Consider the following 22,255-nt stretch of genomic DNA (forward strand, 5'->3'; position numbering starts at 1 on the left):
TGTTACACAGTGTAATGATCTCTGCTGTCTGCACTCTACACACTCTGTTCTGCTGACACTTGGGCTGAGTCGATATAACTGTCCACTATAAACAAAACGTGCCCCCCCACCACCACCACCACCACCTCCCACTCCATAGTGTGGCTTAGCTGATAACTAATACATGTGGCAGATATGTCTTTGCCATGTCATTTGCAAACATAGGTACATGTGGTTGTCTTCAGGAGGATCAATAATACAAGTACATGGTATAACAGCTCGGTCACAGAATAATTCGTCAAATGCATGTGCTACGATGTGTAAACATTGTTAAATTTCTCTCTGTTTGGCGGTTACATTGTCAGCTGCCCATGATTTCTCACAAGGTAATTAAATTAAAACAGTGAAATTTGGGACAAACACGTGGAAATATGGGGTTGATATCCTGATGAGTTTTAGCACACATGGCTTGAATCTTTCTTCCCCCCCCCCCACCCACACACACACACACATTTTACAAATTTTGTACTCCCCTTTATTCTCCTGTACTAGAAGTAAGAGAAGAAATACGTTTTAAACATATATTGCTGCATCTATTTCTTTTTATTTAGTTTTTTTAGCAATGTGAATGAAAGGTGGAAAATTTTCTCTGTTCTTCAGTACTGGTTCATTACTTCACTTAAATTTGTGCTTAACAGTTTCAACAAAACCTTACATAATGTTGAACTGAGAAAAAATGTTGCTAAGGGAATATGTGAGGTGCACAATTATTGTCCTTAGATCCAAAGTAAATACTGGAGAATATTCTCACACGAGGGGTCAGGGGTTGTTTGTATGAGCCAGCTGGTGTGAAATGGGGTAGTCGGCAGGTGGTTGTGGGTCTTTATCTTGCAGTTTAACACAGGTATTTAGGGGGAGCTCTAGGGCTAAGGCAGCACGGGTTGCCACACACTTAAAGGTGTGTGTGTGTGTGTGTGTGCGTCCTTAGGCGAGGTATATTTACCTATACTCCACACTCAGTTACGTCAGTTGACCCATGCTGTCTGATGGTCTGTGTACAGACATATTCATTCCATGATGCTGTGTTTTGTTTGTTTTTTGTTTTTTTCCGAAGGGGATGTTTTGCTTTTATTATACATGTGTACATTCACCTAAAGATTCTTACATAAGGGACCTTCATATAAATGTCTTGGTAACCAACACACATGAATTTAAATTTCACGGCAGGCACACTGTAGCAAAATACCAGTTATTCTGTATGCTTATAAATGTACATGTATGTAATTAGCTGTGCCTGGACTATAACATACTGACATATCACTAAAATTAGGCTGTATGTTGATATGCTGTAATCCCAAATGACAGTACGTGTTTGTTCAGACCACTGTGTTTGTTCATACTACTGTTGATGAATAAACGTATTTGTAAACGTACAGTTATAGTATTTGTATCTGGTTTAGGCAGAAAATACATGTAGCTTGTGCTATCTCCCCACCTTTTTTTAAAATTTATCTGTGTCCCCAATCCAGTTTGGTGAATTACCATGTTCATCCCTTCTAAATTTCTAGTATGATCATTAGTACACACGAGTGTTACACGTGTACAGTGCATGTAAAGGCTCTAAAATTTTCCTAACATGCGTGTGTATGCGTGTGAACAGTGGCAGTGTCTCGTCCAATCCCCCAACACCCCAACACACACACACACACACACTCCTCTCCTTTACATTTTCTGCCCCCCCCCCCACCTTCTTTCCTTTTGGTGTCTCCCACCACCCTCTCATTTAAAACCCTTATCAGTAGAGAGATACAGCTGACATCTGTTATCAGTAAATCACTCTTGTGCAGACCCAGTCACATAGCCTTGACAGTCAGCTGCAGTATGTGACATATGACAGCAGACTAGATTACAGTGGGACAGAGGCACTTTTCTTTAGCTTTCTCACCTGTAGTTACTATTTCCTTGCAGTATGTTTACATCTGCAGGATTCTTTTTATAGTGCAGGTCTTCATGTATGTTCAGCCACTTATATACCTGTAGAAATGAAACTGTAGTTCGGTATTTGAGTGTATAAACAAACATTTTTTGACATAAGGCTTTATGCATTTTTAATAATTTTATGTTCTCTAGATATAAGTACAGGTAGTGTGAACTGATAGATTTTACAACAACAACAACAAAAAAAACAAATATATTTATCACACCAGACAAAATGCAGTGTGCTCTGACTCAAATCTTGAGGTACTGTTCATGATTTCAAATCAGTTTCTATCCGAATGGAATTGACTATGTATTGATTAATTGTTATTATTTTATTGTTTCTTAAATCTGGTCAGGAATATTTTGTGTTTTTATACCCTTTTTTATGGATGTAGAACTGACACATTATTACAGGACTTATACCTGAAATGTTTTTAACGAAATGTCAGATTTAACGAAATGTCAGATTTAACTAAATGTCAGAATATACACATGGAGTGCATTTGCACTTCATACATACAGAAATTTATCATATCTAGAGTCAAGGGAATGAGCTTGTAAACAGTGACATAAAACCTATCTCACATTCTCACCCACGTGTTCTCACACATGTTTGTGTGCAGTTGCTGTGTAATTGCTTTTTACTCAGTGTTTGATGTATGCAGATATAATATGCAGCTGGTAATACATGTAGGTGCACAGTAATGTTTACTCTGAACTTACCACACCCGTATATACCTCATTTATCTGCTCACCCTAAAGTAATGACACCAAGTCATGTGCGTGAACAATTCAGGGGTGGCAAAGCCGGTAGCAGCTTCGTTTACATGTGCATATTATTTGCGGGAATTTCAGCATCATGACATGACAGCATGTCCATGTTAAAAAGAACATGTTTGTGTTGGCTCTTGTTCAGATTTTTGAAGCTATACGAATCAGTATCGCTGTAGCCTGAAGGCACAATGCACCTTGATATCCACGTAGGTAATTATACAAGGATGTAGGTTATAGTCAGTGAGAAGTGTTTCATGTGTTGAGGGCCTTCCAGCTCATAGTCCCAGCTCATAGTTTTTTGCGGTCGGTATAACCAAGAAGCACAGCTCAAGGAGTTCATCCAGAGCCTCAGTCTCAATATCAGACAGGCTGTAGAAAAATAAAACAGACATAAATGTTTTAAGTGCAAGTCTGACTGGCTGTGGACTGAAACAGTTAATGATTTTAAATGTGACATGAATAACTCTTTATCGGCATCTGTTGTATTTTATTCTCATCAGAGCCAAAGGCAAGGACATGTTGAAAGCCTAAACAAATGCATGAAGGCATCTGAATGATCACACCATGTTCTAAACAAAACTAGTTATAGGGAATAATGCCTGATGAATTTAACTTCAATGTTTAAAAAAAAAATAAAGTAGCTATATTCAGATGTTCTGCTTATACTGTTATTTATTTATTTGATTGGTGTTTTACGGCGTACTCAAGAATATTTCACTTATACGACGGTGGCCAGCATTTTTGTGGGTGGAAACCGAGTAGAGCCCGTGGGAAGCCCACGACCATCCTCAGGTTGCTGGACAGACCTTGCCACGTACGACCGGAGATGCTTATACTGTAGAAATGTTTATATTATAGTTTATGTAATTTTGACGCTATAATTTGGTGTGTCCAGCAATAAGTTCAGTTTGTTTGTTATCTGAAAACTTCTCACCTACCCTGAAAATTCACCTTTCAAAGATAAATGCAACTTGAAGAATCCAGCCAAATGAGCAGTAACTCGGTCAAGGATGAAACTTTTTAGGTAATATTCACTTTTTGCCCAAATAAGCCTACATGTGCTAATTTTAAAGGTAGCCCAGTTGTATTTTTGACCCTGCTGATAGCAATTTTCTTATGGAAAGATGGCTGCTGGCCATGTATCATACATGTACCCTGTGATATTGTAGTGGCCTTTCCATGCAGGGCCTTATAGTTCATCCAGAGCAAGGTTATTACAGCTGTGTATAGCCATGCGCTGCAGTTGATCAGCCACGTCGGCAAGAATCTTCCTGTTAAGGCACGGTCACCAATATTGATTGAACGTCAATATCAATTGGTACCTTGGGAAGTGTGTTTCTGGTAATGTGTTTGAGGTACACGCTAATAGGGTTTCCATTTAACATCAATGTCCTTAATGTGTGCCCCAGGAACAGGAATTCGGTATGGTACAGCTTGGTGTATTTATATACATGTACACACCGATATATTTAAAAAAAAAAATGTCCAGGTTTTTGGAATAATTATTGTATTACTTCATTTCAAGGTGTTGTTTAATTGCTCCACAAGTCCTCTCCATTGTTTACACTAAATGTGGGAGGAGCATTCCTTGTGCACATGGTAGTTGGGTCATAACTCTTCAATCCTGACTTGTACAAGTCGGATCTTTCCATGCATGCATGGAAAAAGTAATCTGACAGCCAGCTTGGCCCTCACTCAGCTTACTTTCTGAAAACTCCCACGTTGGAGAAGCGACATCCGTTCATATAAGTGAGGAATCCATTTAAATTTGGACAGATGTGCGTTTGAGTATTTTCCTCAAGTCGAAAAACTGATACAGACTCAAGAAATAGTTGATCTTGTACAGGGAGATACATTTGATGGGTGACATTTGTTGGGTTTTATCATTTCCAGGATTCACTTGATCATTGATTCAAGTTATAGATTGCCAGATCAGTGAATCTTGTCCGTAAACAAACAGCAAACTATGTAGACCAGTTGTTCGTGCCAATACACTGGTTGTTCAGGCCAATACACTGGTTGTTCAGGCTTATACACATATAATCTCTATGTACAATTACCAATCGTTACCAGCTATTTAAGTGTATTAAGTCAGACAGATGACATAAACACTTGGAATCCAACATGGTATTGATGGTGATAGTGCTACCTTTAGGGCCAGTTGATATTGGGATTGATTTCCTTTTTTCTCTCCTATGAAGCGACTGTCTCAATTTGGACCTGCGATGATCGTTAAATATAACCACCAGTGGAATACACTGTTCTTAATGACGTCTATTTGTACGAAATGCAGTTACGTTCTTCGTATTTTGTGTTAAATCGTATATCTATATATGGAGCCGTGTATGCATGTACATGTACATACTGTTATTCTTGACATTTTTTGCATGTTTGCAAGGTGATTAAGACATATTCTGAAAGCATCTTTCTGTGTAGACTGATAAAATGAAATTTGTAAGAAATACAGTTATGTTCTTCGTATTTTGTGTTAAATCGTATATCTACATATGGGGCCATGTATGCATGTACGTGAACATACTGTTATTCTTAACATTTTTTGCATGTTTGCAAGGTGATTAAGACATATTCTGAAAGTATCTTTCTGTGTAGACTGATAAAATGATACCTTTTGTGAGGCCTTGAAATTTGCTCATCCAACCTATGTAGTTTTGTCGTCTCCAAAATCAAAATGTAAATGTTCATAAATTGTACATGGGACATCTGTCATCAGCAACATGTACATGTACACAGTTTATCTGATTTCCATGTGATAGCCAGCTTTTTTCAGTTTTAAGTATAATGAGTTGTTAAAAATCATTCCCTTGCCTGCTTGTGCTACTAATTATACACATGTATGACAATATACATGTATATGTAAAAGATTTCAACAAAATAACCAAGAAAAAGTAAATGGTAGGCCAGCAGCTCACTATGTACTCAGTGTTATAATGCTTTACATCACATATTTTAAGTGTCTGACATGCTAAATGTGCAGTGCAATACAGAAGAGTGTACATTGTGATCTCGGCTTGATCACCATAGCTGTTGTCAGTACCTAACCTAAATGACCCCAAATTTCACCCACAAAAGTGCATTTTTAAAGGTGAATAAATGCCATAAGATATCGTTTTGGGGGCTGAAACATACCTTTTTCCAGCAGGATATCATAATACCTTCCAAACCAGACTTAAAGCACTTTTCTAGAACATTACAATTTTCAGAATACGGTAAATTGAGCAAGTTAGTCATGGGCGAAATTTAAGGTCATTTAGGGTAATTTAGGATGAGTGTTATTCTCAATTTACCATTATTAAATGTTATATTGAGCGCTTAACCTTCAAGCTGTTTCAAACACTGTCACCATCTATTCCAGTGCACATATAACAAAATGCACAGACCCAAGATAATTATTTGGTTAGTCTTGTTATTACTTGATAATGTTTTTGTTTTTTTTTTTTTTTTTATTATGTTTAGCCACCGGTAGATTTTCAGGAGTTGTGTATGTACATTTAGCTGGTTACATGCTGTCATGTACTTGTAGTAATACAGTAAATAACCTAAAATTTCACCAGCACAGTAATACATTTTGACAGGCAAATAGATGTCAAATGATACACAGATAGTGCATGCTGTGGGATGGGACAACAGGAATTGTCCGCTCAGGAGAAGTCATATTCAGCAATATGTTTTTATATGTCGAATTTGTACATCGGTAATGGAGCTATAACCACCGTCGGCTTGTTTACTTTACAATCAAGCAGATGCCAGAGAGCTCTCAAAGGGAGATAACTGTTGTGGAATAAACGCACGTGATCCTCGGATATTGCCTTGTGAATGTGAGATAATATTTTATGAACGAGACGTTGGAATTCTTTGGCGCATGATCGTTGTACATCATGTTTTGCGACATATCTTGTGACCGGCTCTCGACCAATGGAAACGGAGAATAACCCTATGAGGTACAATCATTATATATGTATTGCTTTGTTTCCAGGCAAATTTTTAAATTATTTACCATAATGTATCATTGCTACCTAATGCTTTACAGAGTATATGTGTTTGTTTTCCTGTAGTGTTGAAAATAAGAAGTTTTAAACATTCTGCTTCAGGTAACAAGTATACGCACATACATGTATTGTAACATGGTTACAGGCTTTGGTCACTTTTAAAATTGTGTTAAGGAGATTATAAAAAGAAAGTGAAACAAATCATAGCATATTGTATATTTTTGTGTAGTTGTACACAAGATATATTGTATTAGAAGCCAAAGGATGTGATTATGGCTCTGTAATAAGAGATTATTAATGAGTTTAATGTTTAGGTCAGCCAACCAGCGGGGGAATATTTTATGCATCTTTTCTGTTGATATTTATGTTGACTTTTGATTATATTCAACATGTATTTCGCCATGATGTAGTAGTGTCATTAGTCATGTGGCAGACATGGATAGGAAAATAAACAAACAAACATTTGATCTTCTAGTGAATCCCCATCTCACATGCGGTAAATGATCTAAACTTGCATCCGTTGCTTATTTTATGTGATTCTTGTGATCTCAGAAAGCTGTTTTGATATTTGTTTTGAAGGTAGGATTAGATCAAAGTCGAAAGTTGTAAATTTTAACTCCAACAGTAGTAGTTTTCGACATTTATTTGGCTCTAAAAATGTAGTTTTAGAGGGAAAAATTTAGGTTATTTACTGTATGGAGTGTGTGTGGACAGATTTACACACTTACTGAAGGTGATAGCAAGACCCAGTCATCCTTGCAATTCAACACCTCTCTATGTGTATATACTGTGTATGTGACATAGTATGTATTTAAGCTTAAACACCCATCTTGCTGTGTGGTCACTTTCTGAATGTGTGTGTTTATCAAACTGGTGTGCAATACAGTACTGCATACAGACTTGGCACAGAAACAGTTTCCAGTAGTTGCAGGCTATCTCAGTCCGCTTGTACCCCCAAAACAGTTAACTGTTTGGTTAGATGTATATGGATAGACGCTGGCAGATGTGTGCGTATGTATGTGTAGCCAGCAAGCCCGTTTGTTATGGGTCATTTCTCAATCATTTTGCATGTAATTTCAATGGTTATATCATTTACCACACACTCGACACATCACAGTCAGGTTAACGCAACCATGAGTTAATTTACCTTTCATATCACGTCATGTCTGATGTCTTCAGCTGAGCATGATGATGCAGTGAAACAGCACTCTGGTGTTGTTGGGACTATTGTGGGATAATGGTACTGTAATTCTTCTAATTTTTGGGACACCTAGTCTGCTCCTTTGTATTCCTGTTACAATTACATGCATATACTGTGTAAAAGGAGCAGACTAGGTGTCCTACAAATTAGAAGCATTATAGTACCATTATCCATACCATTATGTGCTTTTCTCATATGGTTAGTCCATGTAACGCATAACATATTCATACTACATGTGTCTTCGTTTTTCTGAAAAAAAGTGTAATTTTTTTGCTTTCAATATATAGTATTAATATCTGTCCTTAAAATTACTGGTTCTATAGCCTGCCTTTGTGAAAGAAGAGTATATATTCCCTCTAACAGGCAAAGAAACAAGAACAGTGACTCAGCAATTCATACAAGTCAATTTTAGACCCCGGTATTTGGTGGTAAAATTCAGTTAAAAACTGAAAATGGGGATCAAAAAAACTCAATTCTGTGTTTTCCTGGTGCAAATACTTAAATTTTTGGATAATAACTGAATTGCATTTGAAAGATGAGTGGTTGACTTCAGTCACCAACGAATGCATCTGTGACAAGCCAAAGTGGTCATGTATGTATTGGCCATAATTAAATTAAAATTAGGCTTTAAATATATTCAAGCTATGGTGAGAAGGTTTAGTGGGTATAAAACAAAGTTGGAGTCCATTGGTATGTAGTTTGGTCAGTCTTCGATATGCTAGAAAAGGGAAAGAACAGTAGATACAACATGCACTGGCTTCCAATGAATCTCGTTCTGATACACGCTATCCCATTGGATGTGTGTCTCCTGTGGACCAATGAGTGAGCTAACAAATTATCAGCTAACAAATTGTCAGCTAACAAATTAGAAACTGTATACAGCAACGCAGTGGCTGTGCGACAGCTACGGAATGTTAGCGGTTTCTGACACGCTACAGAGGACAATTAAAACTGCAAACAATCCAAAACTAATTGTGGTGCTTGACTGCATGAATGACTGGCTCCAGTTATGGTGAATTAATATATAAGTTCTAGGTTGAATTGCTCAAAAATGACAGGTCAATTTGCCAGTTGATTAATAAAAGCAGGCCTACATATATTCACTCGTCTGTCAATGGTCGGTGCGAAAACAAGTGACACCTCTTAGGCTCTTTGAATACTGCTCGTAGTAGGTGCGAATGTCACCTTCTTACATTGTGATAATCCATCTCGCATTGTTTTAATCTCTGATCAAGATTACGAGGATTACAGACACTGCAGAAAAAAAAAAGAGGATTACAGCCACTCTTGATAATACCTGATTGACGCGCTTGAGGGATTTCGGCCATAATATAACCCGGAAAATGGAACAGTTTTAAGATTTTTTTTTTTCAGTATTTCATCAATTACATGGAAATTAATTCACGTGAACCCATCTTTGAAGAAAATCCGCGAAATTAAATTCAAGCGAATTATAAATACTTTGCAGTATATACCTCTGATCAGAATAGGCTTTGTAGGCTTATATGTGTTTATTTCTTTATGTAATATTTGTTGGTTCCTTTCTTCTAATATTTATAACAGCCAACAACTGAACATGCATGAATTATTACTGTTTCATTAAATACCTCGGAGCCAGGGTATGCCTCATCTCTGTATTTTGCACATGTTTACTTTTGATATAATGTTTGTTAGTTACTTTCTTTCCTGTAATATAACAACCAACAACTGAACATGCATCACCATGGTTAATAACTGTTTTATTACACAATTTACACCTCTGATCGAGATAATATAAAGTACTTGTAAAATTATATGTATGTACCAACAATAAAATCATGATGAGAAGCGAACCTCAAATGAAATTAAACTTGCTCTCTCATTTATGTATATATTTGAAGAAATAGAGAAAGATTCCATGGTGAGGAGAATTCACATAGGAAAAAAAATAATAAAACGCCTTCTCAACTTTCTACATTCTGTTATATTCCAACTGCCAAAAATCCAAAACAAGCATTGGGTTAGTTACATGATACATGGGAACGAAAGATGGCCCTGGTTTATGTAACATTAGTAATGGGCTATTTAGAAATATCTCTTTACAAAAAAATAGAAACCATGTTTGGACATGATTTTGCAACAGAATTTAAAAGCCTGTGGAAAAGATACCTGGATGATTGTTTTACTTTCTGGCCAGAGAAAGCCGGGCCGATTTGTCTTCTCCTTGACAGCCTCAATAACCTTCATCTCTAAATATCCTTCACAATGGAAGTAAATTCTAAGTCAATACCCTTTTAAGACATACTTCTCTTGAAAGAGGGGACTTCTGTATCGACTGATATTTAATCTTCATTTTAGTTCGAATCATTCGCGTCATACTTGGGAAAATATCCCATATTCCCTTGCCGGAAGAATCTGTACAATAGTAAACATAAAATCTAAACAAAATGAGAGATTGATAGAACATACGCAGCAGGGGTTATCCGGAAGGATTAATTGACAAAGGAATTAAGACATCTCAGTCATTCATTGACTGAACTGAGGGAACCCTCACAGAAAAAACCTGATGAGAAGGTAATTTCATTTGTTTCAACACATAATCCCAATAACATCTTCCCAATCTTTGTGAATACCTTACCAATTCTAAAAAACAGTGACAGGATGAAAGATATTCTATCCCAGTCTAGGGTCATTAATATCCAACGACAGGCTCTAAGCCTAAAAAAAATGTTAACTCACGCTCAATTTTTCAGAAAAATCCATGACTCTATCAGTTTCTAAATGCAATAAACCTAGACGTGGAGCATGCATACACATCTTAGAAGGATCAAGCTTTCTATTTGGGAGAGAAGATTCTTTGTTTAATGTAAAATTTGACGTGTGCTGCACTTCAAAAATGTTGTATATGCACTTGTTTGCATGGGGTGTGGCAAATAATACATTGGCCAGACCTCAGATGTCCGCTCCAGAGTGACGCTGCATCAAAAACATATCAACAACAAAGAATATTGTCATCTTCCAGTCAGTAAGCATATATGCTCATGCCCATTGTCATTGACTCCCTGGTTTAGTATTTCCATTTTATAAAGTATTAGATGGAAATCAAGCCACCTAAGAAGTAAAAGAAACTTTCTTCATAAATAAATGCAACCTGTGTCTCAGTGGTAGTCATCGGCCCTAATATCGTATCTCATGATATGATGATGTACCACATGCTTGTACAATTTATGTTGATTAATTTTGTCAAACAAGTTCATTTTTATTACTCACTGTATATATTATACATTGTATATGTACAAATATTATGTCACAGATTATCCACAGCATCATGCGTTCGATGCTAATAAAGATGCATTGTCAGTAGTCGCCCTGCGGATAGGTACTGATTTTTCTATTGTTCGGTACTTAACGGCTTTATACATGTACGACCTTGTTCCCAGCAACAATTTATCCATGTATTATGCCATGTAACTAAACCACTGCCTGTTTTGACATGTACGTAACATGTTCCTTAGTTACTGGTGACACATATCCTATAAAAAGACCTCTGTGGACATTCATATTCATACTCCTTGAAAAGAATGTGAAGTTTGAAAATGCAGTTGGAATATAACAGAATGTAGATAGTTGAGAAGGCGTTTCATTATTTTTTTACCTATATGCATGTATATACCGATATATATTGTATATTTTCACATTCACTAAATTATTAAACTCAATACCAGGTTATTGTCGGTGGTTAAAATATAAATAAAGGCTATCTGGACCAGAAAAAAACTCAATTTTGAGTTCCAGATGTAAAAATTTTGACTTCTATGATTACTGGTGACTATGATAAAACAAGGCAGACAAATGAAGTTTTAGGGGTTAATGAACTTAATATGAGACATCTATGAACAATGGAAAGGATCTTAATGCACTGGTACATAAATAGTCTTCCTGAGCACAAAACTCAAATGTTCACAGTCATCAAGTCAGCTGTTATCACCCTCAGCTGTATGCATACGTTGTACAGCATACCAGGTCCACTCGAATGCATAGACTCCATGAGGATCAGGTGTGCTTGAATGATGTGTGTGCAATGTCAGCTGGAACCCATGCAGCTCATATTGTTGCTGAAGCCCAATTGGGAGACCAAATGTAGCATGCATGATATGTGCATGTTGTTAGGGTGACATAGCAAGGGATACAGGTTACAGTATTTACTTACGTGATTTACATGTCTCTAAGGCATTGTGCTTTACAATGAAATTTATGTATTTTTAATTTATGAGGTAGGTAGTCTGTTTTGTTACAAGGTACATGTACCTTGTTACAAGGTACATGTACCCTGTGGTTTTTCAGGTCATTATAGACTGGGGAGTATATGCATATTTGTCCATCATTGATGGCCAGCTGAGTCTTCAATCAGTGTACCATGTTTGCAGTTAAAAGCTACTGTATACGTGAGGCATGGTTTTTGAGATCATCATATCCTCAGGATGAGAGGTACATGCATATGCCCACATAATTGTTGATCCTGTTACGAGCTATACCCTGTGGTTTTTGAGATCATCATACTCTGAGAAATGTATGTTCACATGACTGTTCATCCTGTTACAAGCTATTCTCTGTGGTTTTTGAGATTATCATACTCTGAGAAACGTATGTATGTTCACATGGCTGTCGATCCTGTTACAAGCTCCATGTATTCTCTATGGTTTTGAGATCATCATACTCTGAGAAATGTATGTATGTTCTCATGGCTGTTGATCCTGTTACAAGCTATACTCTGTGGTTTTGAGATCATCTTTCTGTGAGAAATGTAGGTCTGTCCACACGACTGTCGATCCTGTTACACGCTATACTCTGTGGTTTTGAGATCATCTTTCTGTGAGAAATGTATGTCTGTCCACATGACTGTTGATCCTGTTACAAGCTATACTCTGTGGTTTTTAGGATCATCATACCCAGAGAGATGTATACATGTACTATAATTCTTCAACCTGTTCATATGTTTTCAAGTATATTCTGAAAGTATTATTCTGTGTAGATTGATAAACTATCATTTTTGTAATGCCCTGATATTGGCCAATCAACCAATGTAGTTTTGTCTCCGAAATCAAATTAAAAATGTGCAGTTAGTGCAGTTAAAGAAATTGCACTGAAAGTGTCTCTTTCATGTACGAAAAGGTTGAGGAATTAAGGTAGATGTATGTCCCCACATCTGATGGGCCTGTTACAATTAAGCCACATGTGTACCCTGTGGTTTTTTGAAAACATCATACCCTGAGAAGTAAGTACCTGATACAGGCTACTTTATCATCTTACCCCATTGAATATATACTGTGTAGATTTATGTATATGGCTACAAAATGCTATCCTTACAAGCTACATGTGATGTACCCAATGGTTTTGAGATCATCATACCCTAAGGAGTATATATGTATGTGTACTGTCTACGCAAGTCTTTGGCCTGTTGATCCGGTTACAAGCTTCCCTGTGGTTTTTGAGATCATTGTAGCCTGAGGAGAATATGTGTCTGTCCACCACATAGATTTACATCAAGCTTTTAAATCTTGAACAGTCTGGTGGTCTTGTGACAAGCTTCCCTGCCTACATGATTTAGAAATCTACACAGGTTTAATGCATCGATTAAGGTAAAACAGGCGTGAGCAGAATTTGGCTATGGCGCATGGATATTACCACTAAATAGCAATATCTGCTAAAATCACTTGTCTTAAATGAGCTTGATGGAGAACAGTGTGCGTCTGGTTTCTGGCATTAATGACGTACAAGATTTGTAAAAATAGATCTATACTAAGACACAGATAGGCACTGTGCGTACTGAATGATTTTTTTTTAGTGTTGATTACATGCATGCATATAGAAAGCACTTGGTAGGGAGATCAAATCCAGCTTCTGATGCCTGTAGCATACTTTTGGGTCTGGAAGTTTATCCTTTTCTAAGTGGAATGATTTTATTGCAACAGTGGGTGTGCAGTATAGGCATCTTCATTTACACCAGCATGGTGTAGGTGTCAAAAACTATAATTAAGACACTTTCAGTCTTGTACTGTACTCTATGCTGACCACTAGTGTCATGATCTGATTGATTTTTAAAGAGCATTGCGGTCTGTTTTCTTTTCCAATACTTACCACATTTTACATTTTAGACATATTTTTAGGCCAGGTACAGGAATCAACTGCATCTCCCTAGGTACTTAACTGATGACCTCTGCTTATAAGGGTATAGTCGAGCAAGCCAGAGCTGCGTGGATTCAAGCACAAGCTGCATGGATTCAAGCCAGAGCTGCATGGATTCAAGCACAAGCTGCATGGATTCAAGCATGAGCTGCATGGATTCAAGCCAGAGCTGCATGGATTTAAGCACAAGCTGCATGGATTCAAGCCAGAGCTGCATGGATTCAAGCACAAGCTGCATGGATTCAGGCCAGAGCTGCATGGATTCAAGCATGAGCTGCATGGATTCAAGCCAGAGCTGCATGGATTCAAGCACATTTGGCCTTAATGGTCAATACTACAGTGGTCTGATCTGGGACCGTCTAGACCACTTTGCATTTATAATGGAAATCTGACTGCCATTAAATTTAATTTATGTATTTAATGCCATGCTGAAGAAGTTATCAGGTTTTTGGAGATAACTGGAGTAGACCAAAATTACATCCCATTAGCAATAAACAGCATGTTTTGGACGCTGATTCCGAAAATGCAATTTTTGCAAAAAAAGAAGTTTAAAATCTGAATTGGGTATATCTCCAAAAACAATGAGCTAGACACAATATTATGGCCTAGCATCATTCCCGGGCAAGGAGACAAATTTTGCATATATATAAAGGCCCAACAGAAATGCGTGAAATGTAGATATGTGGTAGACCCTGAGATGAACTTTGACAAGTAAAAAGTTGGCTGACCTTAGTCCCACGATCTGGCGGCCTTTTTGTGTTGCAGTGAAAATATTTGAATGCCATTTTCTCCAAAACCCAATGTTCGATTGACATAGAATTCAGCACACGTAACAAGCATTCCCTGTAGGCTAATTGGTCAAAAAAAAATTTGCAATATCTTCGCAAATAAGGTTTTAACTGATTCATATGAGGTGACGTCATGTGAAAACGAAAAATTGGAAGATTCCTAACATTGTTACCTGCCACAGTTTGACGTCTAGATCACGAATCCAGTCTTATTTTTATCCTATGATGTATATTTTTGTTGCAAATTGCAATCAAAGCGCGAAGAAGCGCAATTCCCCCTGTTTTTTGTAGGTCACGTGACATAAACTATTCCCCCTGTGAAGCTGAAAATCGCTGTGTATAGAGGGCTGTACATGTACTGTATGTATGCTGAAATCGTTGAGCTGTGTCAAATACACAGCTCAAACGTTCCTTCAAATATTGTCAAAAGGCCGGTTTGTTACATTTGCTATATATAGCATGTACACAATGTCTTGATGGTTAGGAAGAATTTATGCTTCCTGATTAAGTTGGTTCTATCTGAAACCATAAAGACACCATTCAATTAACCAGAAGTTACACCGCCCACAATACTGGCTTGAACCCCGGCATTGCTGCTTTAGCAGCTAAATTTCTTATCATTATTATACACATGGGTAACCAGTAGATTAAGTGAGGACTTTTAGCATGAAAAGAACATAGTATTAATATTAGTATGATGTCATGGTCTGTCATGATAGTGTGGCTTCAGGGCTAAGTCATTAATGCAGACTCCTGTTGTGAGGTATGTATGTTGTGTCTGGGGGCCACCTTTGTACACTTTAATCCCCGTTAAACCTTGAAGACAAATCTTGACAAATCACCAGTGAAAGTGATGCTGTAGTGTGTTTGTCATGTATGTAGCTTGAGGTGACAAGGCATCTTGTTTATTAAGTGTATTCGTCCGTCATTAACAAACATGTCATATGTGATGAATAAAAAGTAGGTTATTGATATGACGTAGACGGAAGTTATGCTATACACATAACATGCTGCTTGCATACAGTAAGACTGTACATGGATAGAAATTAGCAGTAAGGCAGTTGTCCTGTTGATCCCTAAAAGTTACTGGACATTTTTACAACTCATATATGATTAAATGTACTGGGTATTTCAGTTTTGACAAGCAACTGTTTTAATAACTGACCAGGGGGCGTTATTTGCGGTCACCGTAAATTTCACATGTGGTGAGATTCATTGCTTCCAATCTTCCTGGAAATATCATCGTGTAGCTGACGTTGTTGTTGGATAAGCTTCATCGTTTGAGTCTGTTATTGATCCATTAGTCCTTTCGAGTGATCAACATTTTTCTTTTCGCTGCCAATGACTATCATATTCTTAGGTCACACTCCTAAGAGCCACGGGAACAGGGGCCAGTTTCATGAAGCTTACTTAGTGTTAAGTTGCCCTGAGCTGAGTGGACTTTATATCTCTACAACATACGTTACCATGGTAGTTAAGGGCTTACTTAGCCAAGTGAGCTTCATGAAACTGCCCCCCCCCCCCCCCCCCCCCCCCAGGTAATCTATTTTCGTAGCTAGGAAAGTCTCATAGAAGGAAGTCTGGTACATTTATGGAAACGCGATTTTCCAACCATGTGACCTTTTGAAGTAATTTGACGTTTTCTTGCGAATAAAAGGCGCCAGTATGAATCCACTTGAAACGCCAATTTGGAAAACTCATCAAAATAGCAGAGTTTCATGTGTGTGCAAATTTTCATAGCCAAATAATTAACCGGACACTTGTCCATGCTGCTCATAAACTTTGACAGACAAGACCATTTTTTCTGCCGGACATGTCCCACAAATCAATGGTAATTTGGAACCCTGCTGTACACGTGTACATCATACATACTTAGTGGGTACTGTTTGGTATCTACGTGTTAGTTTTTAATAGATACGTCAACATGCATGTACTGCATTGCATGTACAATGTATATGGCATATTAGTTGGTTATTTTCCTTGTTTTTTCCGCCCCCTTGCAGACTGCAATGCGGGCACTTTGATTTAATTCCACCTGTCTTTGAGTGGGTATATTCATGTGTGGGGAGAAAAAAACATCTTGTGAGAAATGTATTCTGCTTCTCAAAAACTAATTAACGTTACACTGTTCAAATGTCAGTCGGTACCCATTTTTTTTTACTACTGTACTGTCGTGATCTGGTTTATTTTTTTCTTAATTTTTTTCAGTTTCCTTGGGTTGTCTTGTGCTGTAAGGAGGAGTTAACTTTCTAGTATGAGTAGACAAATTCACAAGGATTCCTTCACATAATACATGAAACTGTTAAAGAACTTTCTTAATTGATTATAAAATGGAATAAATAGATTTCATACTGGTACTATTCATTGCCAATTCAAATGAACCATGTACAGTATTTGTGTCCAAAAGCATTATGATAAGTTAATATATGAACAGGACTACATGTAAGTGACATTTTTGAAGGAATGTCTAAATCCACTGCCTTTGTGACAATGCTTTGAAAATATGGTGTTGCGAATCTAGTTAGTTAGCTAATGTTACTTCTTTATTCAGTAAGAAAAAAAGCTTTAAGGCATTAATTGGTTTTTAACATAAAAGAGAATCTAATATTCCATGCTCTCGGAAGAGTATAAATGTTCTTGCAGCTCTTAAATGAAAATAAAGAAGTAGATCGAGCAGTGAAAGATTGTGCCATTAAGGTGGGAAAGGCAGGGTCGGGGGGGGGGGGGATTTCTATTCTTAATTCTAGTAGTGGAAGGGTAGCATGCATGGACTGGATATCAAGATATCACATGTTGAAAACCCCAGCTGATAAACTCGGTCACATATATTACTATACAGTATTCAGTAGATTCTATGTGATGCCCTGTTTCTTTCTGCCATATGTAACATCTGTCCAGAAATGATACGGGCAGCTATACATCTACTAGAGTAAAAAAATATTGTAATATCATACCTGTGCTTGAACTGACAAATACAAAAATTATTGCATCAAAAATGAAATTACCCTTTATTGAAATTGGAATCAATGAATGAATGGTTATGCGTTATGCCACATCTGCATTGTTACAGCCATATGGTTACAATATTAATGTTTCAATGCCCAATGGAATATTGCCAGACAGCACTTTATGTATCAAAACTTCCTGGTAGCAAGTCGTATCAATGACCTACATGTACATGTGTCCATATGGCCACTTCTACTTGTCACATGTGATGTTTGTTAATGGAAGAGAACACACCTTCATGTACTAAACAAGATGCCCTGTTACTGGCCTTGGCTGTCTACTGGCAATTGTCAAGGGGACTAGTTACCAAGTATAAAACCAGCATGAGAATGAATAGTAATAGTGGTGTCCTGGAGAGGCATGGCCTTTAGGGACACCAGGGCTAATTTACATTCTATACACGTGTAGATGCTCAGTCAACTACCCACGTTCTCACAACTAATGCTGCTTTAATCTTGCTTTTCCTTGGGCAGCATCCAGTTTCCACTGACCAGCTGCTTGCTCTATTTCTCTTCATGAATGCTGCAGCTAAAGTTAGCAATTCACAGTTTAATTAATCTAAGTCTTGACAGTCATTCTTTAAAAACATCTCAGACGATGTTGCTCATGTCTGGTTGTCTGGACTCATAGAATATGTCATGTATTATTTAAAGCATTTTATAGGATATGGGAAATAGCAGCTTGATTTTTCACAGGGCATCTCTAATGTCTTGATATCTAAAATCTGCAAGAATGAATGACAATATGTTAAATATAAATAAAGTGATCTAAGATATGAAGATATGATAAAAGTCTCATTCTCTAATCAGACTGCAAAACTATCCATTGGTATATAACCTTATAGTGACTAGGATGAAAGTCAACCTCTTGTTTAATAGCCACTATGAAAAAGTGGCTGAATGGGTCACTTTTTATGAAACAGAATACATATGCCTGTGCAGGTATCACCCCATCATTACAGCCTATTGTGCCAGTTGAGCGTCATTTATTTATTGACTGATGGACTTTAATTTTATCCCATTTCAAATAATGCTCATGATTGTTGCTGACTGTATAGCCATTGAGGGTTTGTTTGATTTGTTGTTTAATTTTCTTTGAATTTAAATGTTTAACCAATGCTTATGGTTTCATTGCCAAATTCAGTTTGTCAGTATTACGCCCATATTGTGTTTAGATATTATTTATAGAAAAAACCTGAATTTTGGTGCATGTATTGTACTGATAGTGCTCAGATTTTAGCATGAATTGTTGCCATACTGATCTGTTTTTGTCATATCAAATTAATTCTTAGTAGATACATGTATGATTATATAGACCAAACAGTAGTTCTTGTATGATCAATATTAGGACTGTCTTGTAATCAATGATCTTTTGTTACAGAGAACTTGAGAAGCAGCTATATAGGGAGATCAGTAATATCCTAATTACATAACTGATCAAGTTCTGTGACTCAAACTGAGGCTGTGCATTAGCCCATGTTGGCAAGAGCTGTATATGATACAGCCAGTCAGTGTGATGTGGTGCTCATCAAAATACCAGGTATCAGATTGGTATAAATGTGAAGAGATCGCCACCAGGCATGTAGATTGTGGCCCTTAAACCATCAGTGTTGGCCACCACAACTCATCAGACTGTGTTTATACAGGGACATTGTGTATTGATACCATATTGCTGTCTGATGCACCCTACAAAATGAAACTGTACGTCACACTCAGGCTAGTAAGATGGATTGCTGATTGGCATGAGTATATCCATAATGTGTTCTAATATTTTTTTTTTTCTTCTTTTTTTTACCCCTTTGCAAAAATTGGCCCAGAGTTACTGTCATAGAGGTTGGTGTCCATCGCTCGGTTCATTTCTTTGTACACCAACTCTTGAACACTTGTTTCCTTGCTGAATTGTTTTTCAAGCTCAATGGGGTCTGTGGGGTTTCTCAGTGACCTTTCCCTAATTGTTCAAGGTCGTTAGTCCTGTATGTGCCTTCATTACTGAGAGAGCACACTACCTTGCAAATCTTGCCTACGGCTGTGGAATAGTTTGTCCATTGAACCATAATTTTGGTTTTATCATTTTGGGTGTTGTCATCATACTATTTATTTACCTGTGGAATTTGTCTCGTCATAGAATTAGTAATCCTCTGGTCATCTGGACAAATAGCTGTTAGTGTCCAGACAGTTAAATGTATGCATGTTTATGTACAGGTAGACCTGATGTGCAGTTTAAGCATGTAGGTGAGTTGGACTGTACTAGTGTGTCAGTGGTGTGTTTCTCATAGCTACACCTCAGCAGACACATGGGCCCCCTCAGTGTGCAAAATCAGCGTGATGTGTAGTAACTAGCGTTGTGTATAGGAACCTGTAGTAACACTGAACCAAATGTGTATGATTCTACAAGGCTCAGGGGCCATTAAAAGCCTTTGGATGAATACAAGTATTTATTTCTGCTACTGACTCTTGGACACTGCTGACGTGTTTGCCGAGTTCCACATGGCTCCTTGTCAGGCAAAGATTAAGCTGTATATGTACTGCCTCTCGTATGCTATGGCTTTTTTTTTTTGCAAAATATCTATAGTCAGGAAATAAATCAAATTTCCCGCATTTACCAAGAATAGCTCAAATTATTGCCTTTGTGTAAATACCTGGCTTTTACCTTTATTATTTATGGTGTTAAAATGATTCTGAAGTTTGAAAGCCTTTGCTAAAATTTAAGGAACTTTATTGTCAGTTATGAATGGTAATATGTTAACACACAGATATTTTATGACAGGTAATTATGCGGTCAGCTCTGCAATGAGTTAATGTTAAAAATTTGATTGGAATTGCACTGAATTGCAACAGACAATGCCATCAAGCTTGCTGGTGATTGAAATGATCACAGGATTGTTTATTTCAAACTCAGAAGTTTGACATGTGAAACCAGTATATGAGAAAATGTGGCCTAACTCAGTAGTGATCATAATATGAACATAGACTCAACTCTTAACGATCTTGCTTTTAATTTTCATCTTTACGTACATGTATATAGCTGTCATATCATATGGGAACTAGAGGATGCTCTAACCTGCGGCGGCTGTCGTTTGTGATATTTTTAAAACATACCTGTGTAACATAAATGCATGACATACAGTACAGTACACAAACATATAGTGTGCATGTAGAAAAGAAAATCCATGGCTATACAGGTCAGCCCTTCATGCATGTGTATGCACGCTTGTGTTCTTTAATTACCTGATTATTGAACTGACCCTAAGGCATATACTGACAGATCAGTGTATACAAGTCCTTGTGAATTTTAAGTAAGTGTTCCCTAGGTAATTTTGACCTTTTTTTTAAATTTTTTTTTATAAATGTGTATCCTGTGTATGTATGGTGTTTTTTCTTGGGTTGAAGGCAAGGTTGTTTTTAAGATCTATCACAGTAGGGTGCATGGCTCTTTTAAATACTTTAGCATCATATACTTCAGAATTCTCCTAGCTAATTAGTCCTTACTGTGTATAATTAATCTCATTAGCTGTGACCACACTCTCAGTCGTGAAACAAGAAACTATAAGACATCTGTTCAAGGATTACTTGCCCTTGAATCATTGATGCAGAAACAGTAAAACCCTTCGTGATTTTTAACCATTAACCCATCTTGGCAGTAGCTTACCATTATTGCATTCAGTTCATTCTTTTAAACTGTTACGTATGACCATATGTTACCCAAACCTCATTTGCACCAGTGTTTTGGGAGGAGACGTTCATTGAATTATTCACCATCCTGCAAGTTTTTCACTTGAGAAGCACCATGTGTGTTTTCCAAATGTCTATTATTAAGTAGAAACGTGTTGCCAAACCTCAGGTTGTTACAGGTGTCATGCCATGACAGATTACAGGTTGTTCACTGCAGAATTGTTGTAACCTGAAGATGAATGATGCCATCAGCTTGGCTCAGCAAAGCCTTGATGGTGCAGCAGCTACAGCAATAATGAAAGCCAGGCCATCAGATTCTTTTCCCGTTTAAACCTTCCAAATGTAGGATTTTAGAGTGCAGACAGTGTAAGAGTTTCAGCAGGTCATTGGGCAGAATGAGTGCCAGCAAGATAGCACTCCAAGAGCGCAAATCTAAATGTCAAATCTAAATATACAAAAGCACATGATAATTTTGATCAAGGAAGAGTACTCAGTTACCCACTATTACAAGATAAGGAGAAACTATGTATTGGTGATCTTTCTGCCAATGGTGAAGTATTATATAAGAAACTGATCTGGATCGCTACCAATATTTAATGAATTCACACTGTGAATTGGAATTTCATTGAAATCTGTGTATAGCTCTTTATCTATCAAGTTGGACATACAGACAGACAAATAAAT

Source organism: Liolophura sinensis, chromosome 7 (assembly GCF_032854445.1).
Source record: "Liolophura sinensis isolate JHLJ2023 chromosome 7, CUHK_Ljap_v2, whole genome shotgun sequence".
NCBI classification, from domain to species: Eukaryota; Metazoa; Mollusca; class Polyplacophora; order Chitonida; family Chitonidae; genus Liolophura; species Liolophura sinensis.